General features: G+C 40.1%; 1 long non-coding RNA gene across 1 annotated transcript; it reads right to left on the reverse strand.

Annotated features, from left to right (window-relative positions):
* Positions 1–218: 218 nt before the first annotated feature.
* LOC311430939 lies at positions 219–9,200 on the reverse strand. Its single transcript, XR_014689125.1, has 3 exons — positions 9,129–9,200; positions 1,522–1,625; positions 219–765 (listed from the first exon to the last, which is right to left on the reverse strand). It is a non-coding gene; the product is annotated as an uncharacterized lncRNA (long non-coding RNA).
* Positions 9,201–10,631: the final 1,431 nt, after the last annotated feature.

A 10,631-nucleotide genomic window follows, 5' to 3' on the forward strand; every position in this document is an offset into this window, starting at 1 on the left:
CACATAGAGGAATAACAGATCCCACAGGCCAATTGCAGGGCATGTGTTGAACTAAATGGAAGAAGAAAATGAAGAGGAAAAATCAGTCTGAATTTAACTAACATTTAGATTTAAAACTGCAATTTAGTCATTAGAATCAGGTTTAACTGAAGGTGCATAAGTCTTATAATGAGATAAAAGTATGGTCTAGTGTTAGATCAGAAACAAAAGGCATAAAATAGAATAAAATTATTTTAATGCAGCCAGTGATTTTAATTTATAGCAGTGAAGATGTACAGAGACACTACTTCAGTTTGTCAGGAAAACAAATTGGAGTAACAATCACGTTTCCCGTAAGGAGAACCTAAAACATGCACTCACAGGAAAACTAAGAACGATATGTCCAGATTTTGAAGGATGAGTAAAAAGCAAAACAGCTGACAAAAGGATAATAGAGAAAACAGCACAATGAGAAAAAATAGTAAAGAAATGCATTATTAACTCTATTGCCAGAACGTTGCGCAATGGTCACTTGTACGAACAAACAGAACTGGGACTTGCTTTCCAAGAAACTTCCAGTGAGTCAGGGCTGTGACATGGCTGGAAAGGACGCTGGTCTCTTCCCTCTGAAGCAGGGGAAAAGTGGGAACTTGTTTCTGAGCAGCAGACATGTTCTGCTAGCTTTTCAAACCAGCCTCATGTTCTGGCCATTTTCTGTCCTCGCTGGGGAATTGAGCAAAACACTTTAAAGATGATGGAACTTGAGACTTCATCAAATTCAGCTTTCTAGAGAAACAAATAATGCATTTAATAGAGTCTGGAAGTATCTGTTTTTCTCAGCAACTCTGAGCATTAATTTCAGTCACATTTTGTTTTCCTGCATTTTCCTGGTCCCTGTTTCTTTCTGAACTGAGATAAGAGGGAAAAGAGGGACTCCACAGGGGAAGGAAAGGTTGTTCTTCTAAATAAAACCAGTGCAGATCAGTGTGTGCTATGCCCTGAGGTACAACCACTGTGGGAACTATTAGAAAACTGAAAGAAGATTAAGGTCTGCTAATAAAAGCTTGCAGCAGTTCAGTCTCCTACCAGTGGGAGAAGATAGAAGAGGTATCACTGCTGCTGCGGGTGCAAGCACATGTTCTCCCTCCTCCTGTCCCATATCCCCTCTTTACAAATGAACTGCTGGCAGGAAAACAAAGTTCCCCGGTGGACATCAACATTGCAGACAGTAATTATGGGATGTTCCTGGGCAACAATTTAAGGCAGAATGTCATAGTAGCCCTGCCAGTTGAAGGAGCTCCCTCAGTATTCCAGAGTATTCCAGCTCCCCCCATGTGCTCCTCTCCACCAGCACACAACCACCTTTATCCCTGGACCATGGCTGTCCCATGCAGGAGAGCTAAAGTTAAGGTTAGCTGTCCCCAAAATGCTGGTCACAATGATGGAAGAACATTCCTGTGAAGGCTTGAAATCTGAAGGGGAGAATGAGTGTTGGGCTAGGGAAGAGGTGGTTAAAGGAAAACAAATGTGGATGTATCATACTTTATCGTGTTCTTCTGGCCTGGCTGGGGAGCAGGATGCTTTCTCATTTTGACGAATTTCCATTTGCATGAGGGCTGCTACTCACAGCAGCCTAGCAGAAAGCACTAAATAGAACAGGTCACTGAGGTTATGTCTATGTGTGTAAAATAACTGGTATATCTACAGCAGTAAATAGTACAGCCCATTGCTGGCTCTGAGGGACCAGTTCAGTTCTCTGCCACCTATCAGAGAGCTACTACGATCTGCATCCAGTCCCCTTAGCAGGGAGTTGCTCTGGTCTGAATTACGCCCTACACAGTGTGTGGAAACAGTTGGGAGAAGCTGTAGTCATGCCAGGCCAATCTTTACAGCACAGTGTTTGGGAGAAATGCAGTGCTGGGGTCCTATCCCCTGGCCCTGCTTCATTAGCAATAGAGACATAGCTAACAAGGCTAGGGCGTTAAATTAGCAGCATGATTTTGGCCCAGCACTCTCCTAGGCAAGGTGTAGATGTAGGTCCAAGGACAGGAAAGACTGGTTCCAGTTAGCAGCATGGACCAGTATGGGCCAGTATGTGCCACCCGTTGTCAGGGTCTAATAATGTGCTAATGCAGGTAAAGCAAGTGCACAAGCTTGGACTTTCTGGGCCTGGAAAATGGATGGCTCAGAGATTACTGCAAGATAAGACTGACTATACAGGCTCCACAAACTTTCATAAAGACACATTTTTCACGGCTGCTCCTAGAGAAGCATTCGTCCTGCATAAGTAGACATTTTAAACTTATTCTGAGGGCTGACATGGGATGAAGCAAAGCATTTACATTTTACACCTTCTACAAAACAGCAATTTAAATTCACAAAGGTACAAGTTTCTTCTCAAGCCACTGAATAGCAAGGTACTATGTTTAGAGAGAAAATAGGTCCAATTACAGCAAGAATAGTCTATGATGGTTTATTTTACAAGAAGGTCCAATGAATTTCTATGGCTAAGATCACACACATGTTAGTACTTTAATCCAGATCAGAATGGTGCTTTGTTACCACTTCCTGTGATTCTATTCACTTCACACGAAGATCTCTGAGAGCATAAAGACTTTCCTTTCAATGAAACCAGAAGATGACTCCAAGCACACTCTTGGGCTCCAAACCACAGGGGCAGTTCAGCCCAACTCAAAACCTAGTGAAATGTGTATGGTGTAAGTTTACGTTACTTATCTGCTCTCATTATCTACACTACTTGCAGGTGTCAACATAACCTATAGAACTTTCTTTCCATACCTTATTAGTGTCTTTTTAACATTTTAAAAAATAGATTACACAGGTGAAACAGAATTTTAGTATGTTATTTTGACATTTTGGAAAGAAGAAAGCCATAACCACTGTACTATGACACTTAAGAAAATCCAGTCTTTTGATTCCTTTGGGTTCTGTATTATTTATGCCTTTTTTTCTTCTTCTTTTTTCTTTTTAGCCTGAAACAGTAGATTTGGTGTTACATCCAACCACCAGCAAGTTGCCAAATAGTTAGCTTTACCATTCCAATTGACTGTAGTAGATTTAGCTTAGTCAGATACCCTGGCTGTTTATTATGTTTTTTGTGTTGAATGTTGCCATCTCTGTGAGGCATTTGTGGAGTACCCATGGTGCAATATCTAATTTCTGCAGATCCAAATGAGGTGTGATACAGCAGTTTGTGAGGCTGTATAAAAAACACAGAGCTTCGGGTACTTGCCATCCTAATTTCTTCATTATTTAAACATTTCCACTGAATAGTAGCCAAAAATGCTTAAAACCTACCTAATCAACAGTAGGAGAATAAATCATAATCCCTTATGTCATGCATGAGCATCTGAAATGACAAATCTTTATGTTTAGAGTTTTAGGGCATTTGGAAGTCTGGAGAGGGGAACAGAGTAGGCGCCCGATGTGTATCCCCTATTTCAGCGGCTGCAGTAGCTGGTAGCAGATTCTTTGTGTCCGCGCAAGAACCACAACTTAGAGTTTCATAAATTAGTTGTTAGCTGAAGGAAGAAAAATATTATTTTTTCAATATCAAGGAGTTCCAGCTGTAGAAATGAAGCCAGTCAGAGTGGTTAAATATTATTCTCTGGTGACTTTCTAAATACTGACGAATGCATCACTGAGCTTTACTTCTGTACAAACAGGATACTGGCTGAGCATGGTACAAGTGAATCCACCAGTTAAGCACTTAAATGCTTGCAGAATGCATCTATCTGTGAAGAGAAGCATTATGTACTATTCACAGGCTATAAAAAACAAGAACTGAATATGGAGTCTATTATAGTGCCTCACGGCACAGTGGAAGCATATACTTTTTTATAAGGGCGCAGTAAAATTTGAGATAATGATGACATACTGTTATTAATGCTATATATATGTACAGTATTATTTTTCACTTTTTATTGCTAGGCAGTAAAAAAAAATAAAAAATAACAGTGAAGGGTCCTTCGCTCCCTTTGCATCTACTCCTTTGAGTATTTCCTCATTTTTACACATGCAGTATTCAGAGTCTGGAATCAAACTAGAGGAGACTGTCTGAGAAGTTGGAATAGTCAAAAACCAAAGTCAGATATAACCAAAAATTTGTATCTAGAAGGGCAGATGAAAGGGCAAGAAGTGCAGACACATGAAACAAAGCAGAACGGCAAGGCTGGAAATGAACTGAGGATGAGCAAAGTGCACAATAATCGAGGTGTTGAAACAAAAGACCATACAGCATCTACAAGAAAGACATCCTGTACACAGGACGTTGAAAGAAGTCAAACAAGCATACTAAGACAGACTTGGGGTCTACTTTCCAACTAATCTGTATGCATATTTCCTAGTAACAAATGACTCTGAAGAAAGAATATACCCTGGGCTACATTTTTTCCAAACAAAGGAGACAGCTGAATGGAAAACTGGAGCACAGAGTGAATCAGGAATGGCAAGGAAAAGAAAAAGGAAAACAGAACTGGGGTAGACAATATGATAAATGTGGTGCAAAGGGAGCCTGATTAGAAAAGTCTAACTGATGCCAGATGACTTACTGAACTAACATGAATGTAAATAAAAATCAAAGTCATTCTTCAAAATATTGATGTACATATCTGTTGCATTTATGTTCCCTAGGTGGCGTGCTATAAATAGCCCAGAAAAGGTAGTTGGAGGTCAGAGACCTGCTGGAGCCTTCCAAGGGCAGGGACGAGGCTGGGAAAAAGCCAGGCTCTGCAAACTAAGGAGTTGAACTGGAGTAAACACAGGAGCACATCGGGAACGTGCTGCTCACGGGAGGGACAGCGACAGCTGCCCAGCACCACTGTGGTTGCTGTATCCCCTGAAACTTTCTCACCAGCAGCACAACAGGTACAGCTATGTACTCTACAGCTATATTTCAGGCTTGAATTTTTGGTGGTATTTTCCTGGACAGATGTTTTATCCATAATTCCAGTTTGGAATATTGTCTAAGTAGAGTAGACAAGATTTTGATGGTTGTTTTCCTATGTCCTGAATCCATTCATGAGATCTTATGTTGAGATCATTTCACAGTTGCTTTAGGAGTTCTGTAGATTGTTACACAAATATTTACTTTTCAGAAGGAGAAACAAAGTGCATTAGACCCAAGTCTCAAAAGCTTTTTTTCTTCCTGCGGGGGTTTGACAGGCTGAAACAAATAAGAAACATGAAGACAACACTGTGCATGGTGCTGAGTGTCATTAAAAGGTTGGAGCATCACCTAGGAGCTGCCGTGCTGCAACATCCCAACAGCAAGCAGAGCACAAGGAAATGATGCAACTCGGAAATGCCATATGGAGGTCCTCTCTGGCACCAGTAACTAAGAGCTATTTACAGCGGTCATTTGGAAGCAGTCTTTAGCACAGAACAGTTCAGCCCAAGGGAGACTCAGATGCACGTGTTCCTCTGTAGGGAGATGCATTCTGATCCACGGTGACGTGCCTTTGCTGTTCCACCTCCTCGCAGGAGAGCAGGGCATGAAAATGTTCAAAATTACTGTGTAGCTTAGGAGCCAAAGTTTCACCTTCAAGGCAACTTAAGATGTGAAAACAAGGTCCAATTTCTATCATCTCAACAGTCTGAAAATTGTTGAGGAGTGCTCCAAACTGCGGTTGGACCAGATGACCTCCAGAGGTGCCTTTCAACCTCAACCACCCCGTGAATTTTGGGAGTGAGAAGCTGGGCACCTTCACATCACTGAAGACAAACAAATGTGAGCTCTGGAAAAGCAGGTCCCATTAAAGCAGCTTGAATTTGCTCAGGCTCTAAAAAATCTCCCATCACTGACTGCTTTTGAAAACTTGTGGCCAAGCTGCTGTTTTCTGGCTGCAATCATACCTCACATAAATCTGGATCACAAAATGATATCCTCACCACACAGAAAGAGGTCAGTCTGAAATGACTCCAAGGGCTACATTTAGGCATTTCTTTTCATTTAAATCATAGGCAAACAGTGTGATCTCAGGTTGCTATGAATAAGGGCAACTCAGAGCATACAGTAATGGATGTACGGGAGGAATGTCAGCTGTTTTTCTTTCTTAGGTAGATGTGCTTTTGTATTTAAAAATAGATAAGACAATTAAGTAGCTATTATTGGCTATTAAAGGCAATGTAAAAGTCATTCTCTCTTGCTATATCAATACTTTTCCATGGCAGCCAGATTTGATTCTGCCCTGTGAGTAACAGTGCCAGGTACCTGCCGGTGTATTACTGAGCTGGAGGAAGTAAGAAGTCCCAGTAAGACTTCAGGGAGGTTCATAGTGGTTGCTTTTAGAGGACTAACTCTCAATTTTAAATGTCAACAAACTTTATATGGAATGATCAAAAGAAGACATCCCCCCCCTTGTTTTTTTTTTAATTTTCTCTTTGTTGATTAAACTCACCTTGCAAAGTTATAATGTTCTGCTCTGTGTCTCCTCTAAATAACTTCCCTGCAGAGGCATAAGAAGGTCACTTAAGGCATCCAAAGACTATAGCAACAGAATAAGTAGCATCTTCCAGGCCAGGATGATTGCCTCACTAAGAAACTACTGGCAACAAAGGTGACTATCTACCACTGGTCTCCACAGTTATCTTTTCAAGAACCAGCAACACCAGACACTCATTTATATAACTTCACTGACCTGGATACTGAGGTTTCCATCTTAGCACATGTATTCTCTTTATATGAAAATACTGGTATATTATATCTTAAAAACAGCAGTAAAATATTACCCTACTTTTTATTAAGATTGCAGACATGTCATCTTCTAAATTTCCACTCCTGACACCCACCTTTCAGAGCGTGGTGGAACAGCAGAAAGAGCAGAGCATGGCACTGACTTCACGTCTGCCAAATGCTTGCTGAGATTGCACAAATTCCCACGGATTTCCCACAGAAAACCCTGCGAAGAGCTCCCTGCCAGAACTGCTTGGGCTGGAAAGCCACAGTGTTGTTTTGATTCCCAGCTAGAACAGAAGCACAAGAGACTGAATTCACAGTGCTGAATTCAGCACAGAGAGAAGGATCATTACTCTGTCGGCCGTGAGAGGTAAATAATTTTTGCTTTTCAGAATATCCTCACTGATTCTGTCAAAATTCATCATGTGCAAGTGTTTGTTCAAGCAAAAGGTAATACAAAGTAACACTGAAAAATCCCACAAATTTATAGCCTAACAGTGAATATCTGAATTTCAGTCAGTTGTTGTTCTCATGACACCTTTGCAAAAAAATACCAGCTTTACCAGTATCAAGCTGTCATGCACAATGCGGTAACATGCAGACTGCAGTTCAAATAACTAATTTTTTTGAAAATGAGAGGTCCAACTTCTGGTATCCCTTACGAACTGTGAATTTGGAACAACTCCACTAGCCTCACAAAGCAGGTTACCTAATTCTTAATTGCAACCAAGAATGCAATTAATCTGCTCTCCAGGAGGGTGACTACATGTGGGAGTCTCCCCTCTGCCTTTGCAGGGGTGGGGAAGGGAGAGAAGCAGCAGCGACAAGACAGAGCCTTGCCACATCACCACCTGGGACATCTGCCCTGTGAAGGGCTCCTCCAGCTGCCAGAAGAGCAGAAGAACCTTCATTGTCACCCCCAACAAGATCCCACGAGGAATTTAAATAGCAGGGAACCATTGCCTTATATGAACCCAGGCACATGTGGTTCGAGAACTGTATTTTGTCCAGGTCTTAAGCCCTTTTTTCCCCACTTTAGATTTATTTCCAGTTTGACTACTGGGAAAGCTGTATTTGATTATATTTTGAAGATGCAAGTTGGTATGATAACACACTGTTGGATGCTTTCAATGGTCCAGTCCAATGGAAGCTAGAAGTCTATACACCTAGAGAAACACTTCACTCTCCTAAATTGAACACAAATCCAGAAGCATAGACAATAAAATAAATACATACATAAATAAATATTCTGTTCTTTTGGCTTTCCTATCTCTGCAGGATACCCCTAGCAAGAGTATGACTGTGAGTTTTTCAAGATCATTGTGGATTCTGTTTCACAGCACATTTAGAATAACATCAATTTCAAACTAAAAAAGGCTCCTCTGAACCAAATTTGGATTTATTAAAGAAAAAAAAATAAAATTAAAAGTTGCCATTAACTGAAAGGTGGAAAAGCTATAAAATCATATTAGATTGGGAGACTGTAACAGTTTTAGTAATAGAAGAAAATAAATGCATAGGGACAGTGAAAAGCAGCTAAATCTGATAAATAATTCAAAGGAAAGATAAAAGACACAACTTAATCTGAATATCTGTTTAGATATTAAAGTTGTCAAAAAAAAACAATGCCTGCTTTAACAGATAAATTGTGTGCAGACATCACTGTGGTAATGTATATAGAACCAAATAGTCTCCTAGATATCAGGACTGAGCCTGCTTTTCGTCTTCTCTTTTCCATTTTTGTCTTATTGGCTTGTGCCCCAGATTATCTTACCCTGTTACTGACAGGCTCTGACAGGGCATCTTTACAGAAGCTGTCAAACTTAACATTTTGATCAGTGATACTGAATGCTTTCTTTTATCTTGTGCCCTCAGAAGGGAAGCAACTACCACATCCCATGGCAGCAGCAAAGCAGCAGCTGTCCAGATTAAGTGTGATTGCTGCCATCAAATTTCAGAAAACCACTTCTATCCAGATTATTTCTTTCATAATTTTCCTCGATGTGCACAGTATATTCATATGACCCACGAATGAATTCAGACTGTCACTTTCAATTATGAATATTGCTGTACTGATGACAGTCAGAAGTATGGTTATTTTTTAAACAAAGAAGCAAAGAACCAAGCAATGTGTTTTGACTCACAACATATTTTCTTTTAGGAAGAAATTAATTAATTAATTATAATTAATTTTAGAGACAAATTGATCTTTCCTAACCAGTCTTGCTGTATGTCTTCAAGCACAAAAGTTAAGGCAGATTTACAACCCAAATCCTCTTGCCTGCTTGGTCATTGCCTGACTTAAGCATCCCTAGCTCCCCTAACCACTGACTCAGGCTCCTGAGCTGGGGCCTGCCCCAGCTCATGTAACTGATTAACTCTGAAGTTAATACAATTCTTTAAAAAGGTTTCCAGTACCTTTTTAATTACATTTTGATATGATTGTGCTTACCAAACAAAATGGGTTTCCATATGCTTCCTCCATGAACTTAAATATTCTTCCAACACGCCGGTTTCCCTTATCCTGTGTTTTTTAAGAAACTCATTAAGACTACACATTACAATCATATTTCATTTAAAGACTACACATTACAATCATGTTTCATTAACAGCTCTTAGATTACAAACACAAACATTTTTGTCACTAAGATTGTTAAAACCTCAGGTGATGCTAGAACTTGGCACAGACTTTGGCACAGAACAGTTCTTGCTGCATCAAATTAAAACAATTCAATCTCATTGACTGAATTCCAGAAAAAAAGGATCCATCTGCAGAAAGGAGAGGCTGTGTTGAGTTTGCCAGTGTTGCCACAGGTAGCTACTATTTGCTGGTTGAAAGGCCAAATGTCATGCAACTAAATGATGTGGGTTTTCCCCCTCAGGTGATTAGATTTGCCCTGGGAATCAGATTCTTTAAAAATAAAAATCCAGCTGGATAATCCTTTTCAGCTAGTGTTAAACAACCAGATTACAAAATTACTCTTGTTCCTAATTCCACCAAGGCAAATCTACTTAGCCATGGATGAGGTGGTGGTGGGCAGGCAGCTGGAACCACAAAATTAAGCTTTAATGAAGCCAGAGTGTAAGTAATCACTTCATTCTCTAATGACAAATTAAAGTTTGAAAATTAGTATTTATTATGGATTTTTTTTTTTTTTTTAATGAAGTGACAGTGTTTATACTGGTATTGTAGTCAGGAGCTCTGGTTAGTTTGCGAGGGATTAATCTAGACGAGGGTTGCATGGCAATTGATTTTAGTCATTTCTGGATTTTTTTTTGTTTATTTTTTTTTCCTGTTTCAATTGCTTGCATGAAAGACTAAATCAAAGCCACAACAGTAGTAATACTATACCACAACACAGAATTGGCAGAGAGAGCAGATTGTGAGCTTCTAACAAGGGTGACCATTTATTCACAGACATAATTGTGCAGGTGCTGGTAGAGCCACTTGCACGAGGTTTCACTCATTTATCTCACTAGAATTTCTGGGGCTGGGGCACAGAAAGAAGGAATGGCAGCACTGGGTGAGACATAATTTTGTGAGTCCCATTGTAATGTAGCAGACTTATCGTGGCAGGTGGAGGTCAGATGTCTGATGCAGAGAAACTTAGAGACATGAACAAAAAAGCCCTTTTTAGAAAACCTTTGCCATTAGCCCCAGTGTGAGAAAGCACATGGATCTTCCAAAACAAGTCAGAATCATTCAGTTTGGAAAAGACCTCTAAGATCATCTAGTCCAAACTTTAACCTAGTACTAAAGTCCGCCACTAAATCATGCTACTGACTTCTACATCCACATATTTCTTGAAGACTTACAGGGATGGTGACTCAACCACTTCACTGGGCAGCCTATTCCAATGCTGCACAACACTTGCAGTAAAGAAATTTGACTCAACTCTCTCCATCTCTAGGTGGGGTCAGGGATTCAGAAAGAAATCCCCATATTAAGTTGTAC

This window comes from Aythya ferina (assembly GCF_964211825.1).
Source record: "Aythya ferina genome assembly, chromosome: 2".
Lineage (NCBI taxonomy): Eukaryota > Metazoa > Chordata > Aves > Anseriformes > Anatidae > Aythya > Aythya ferina.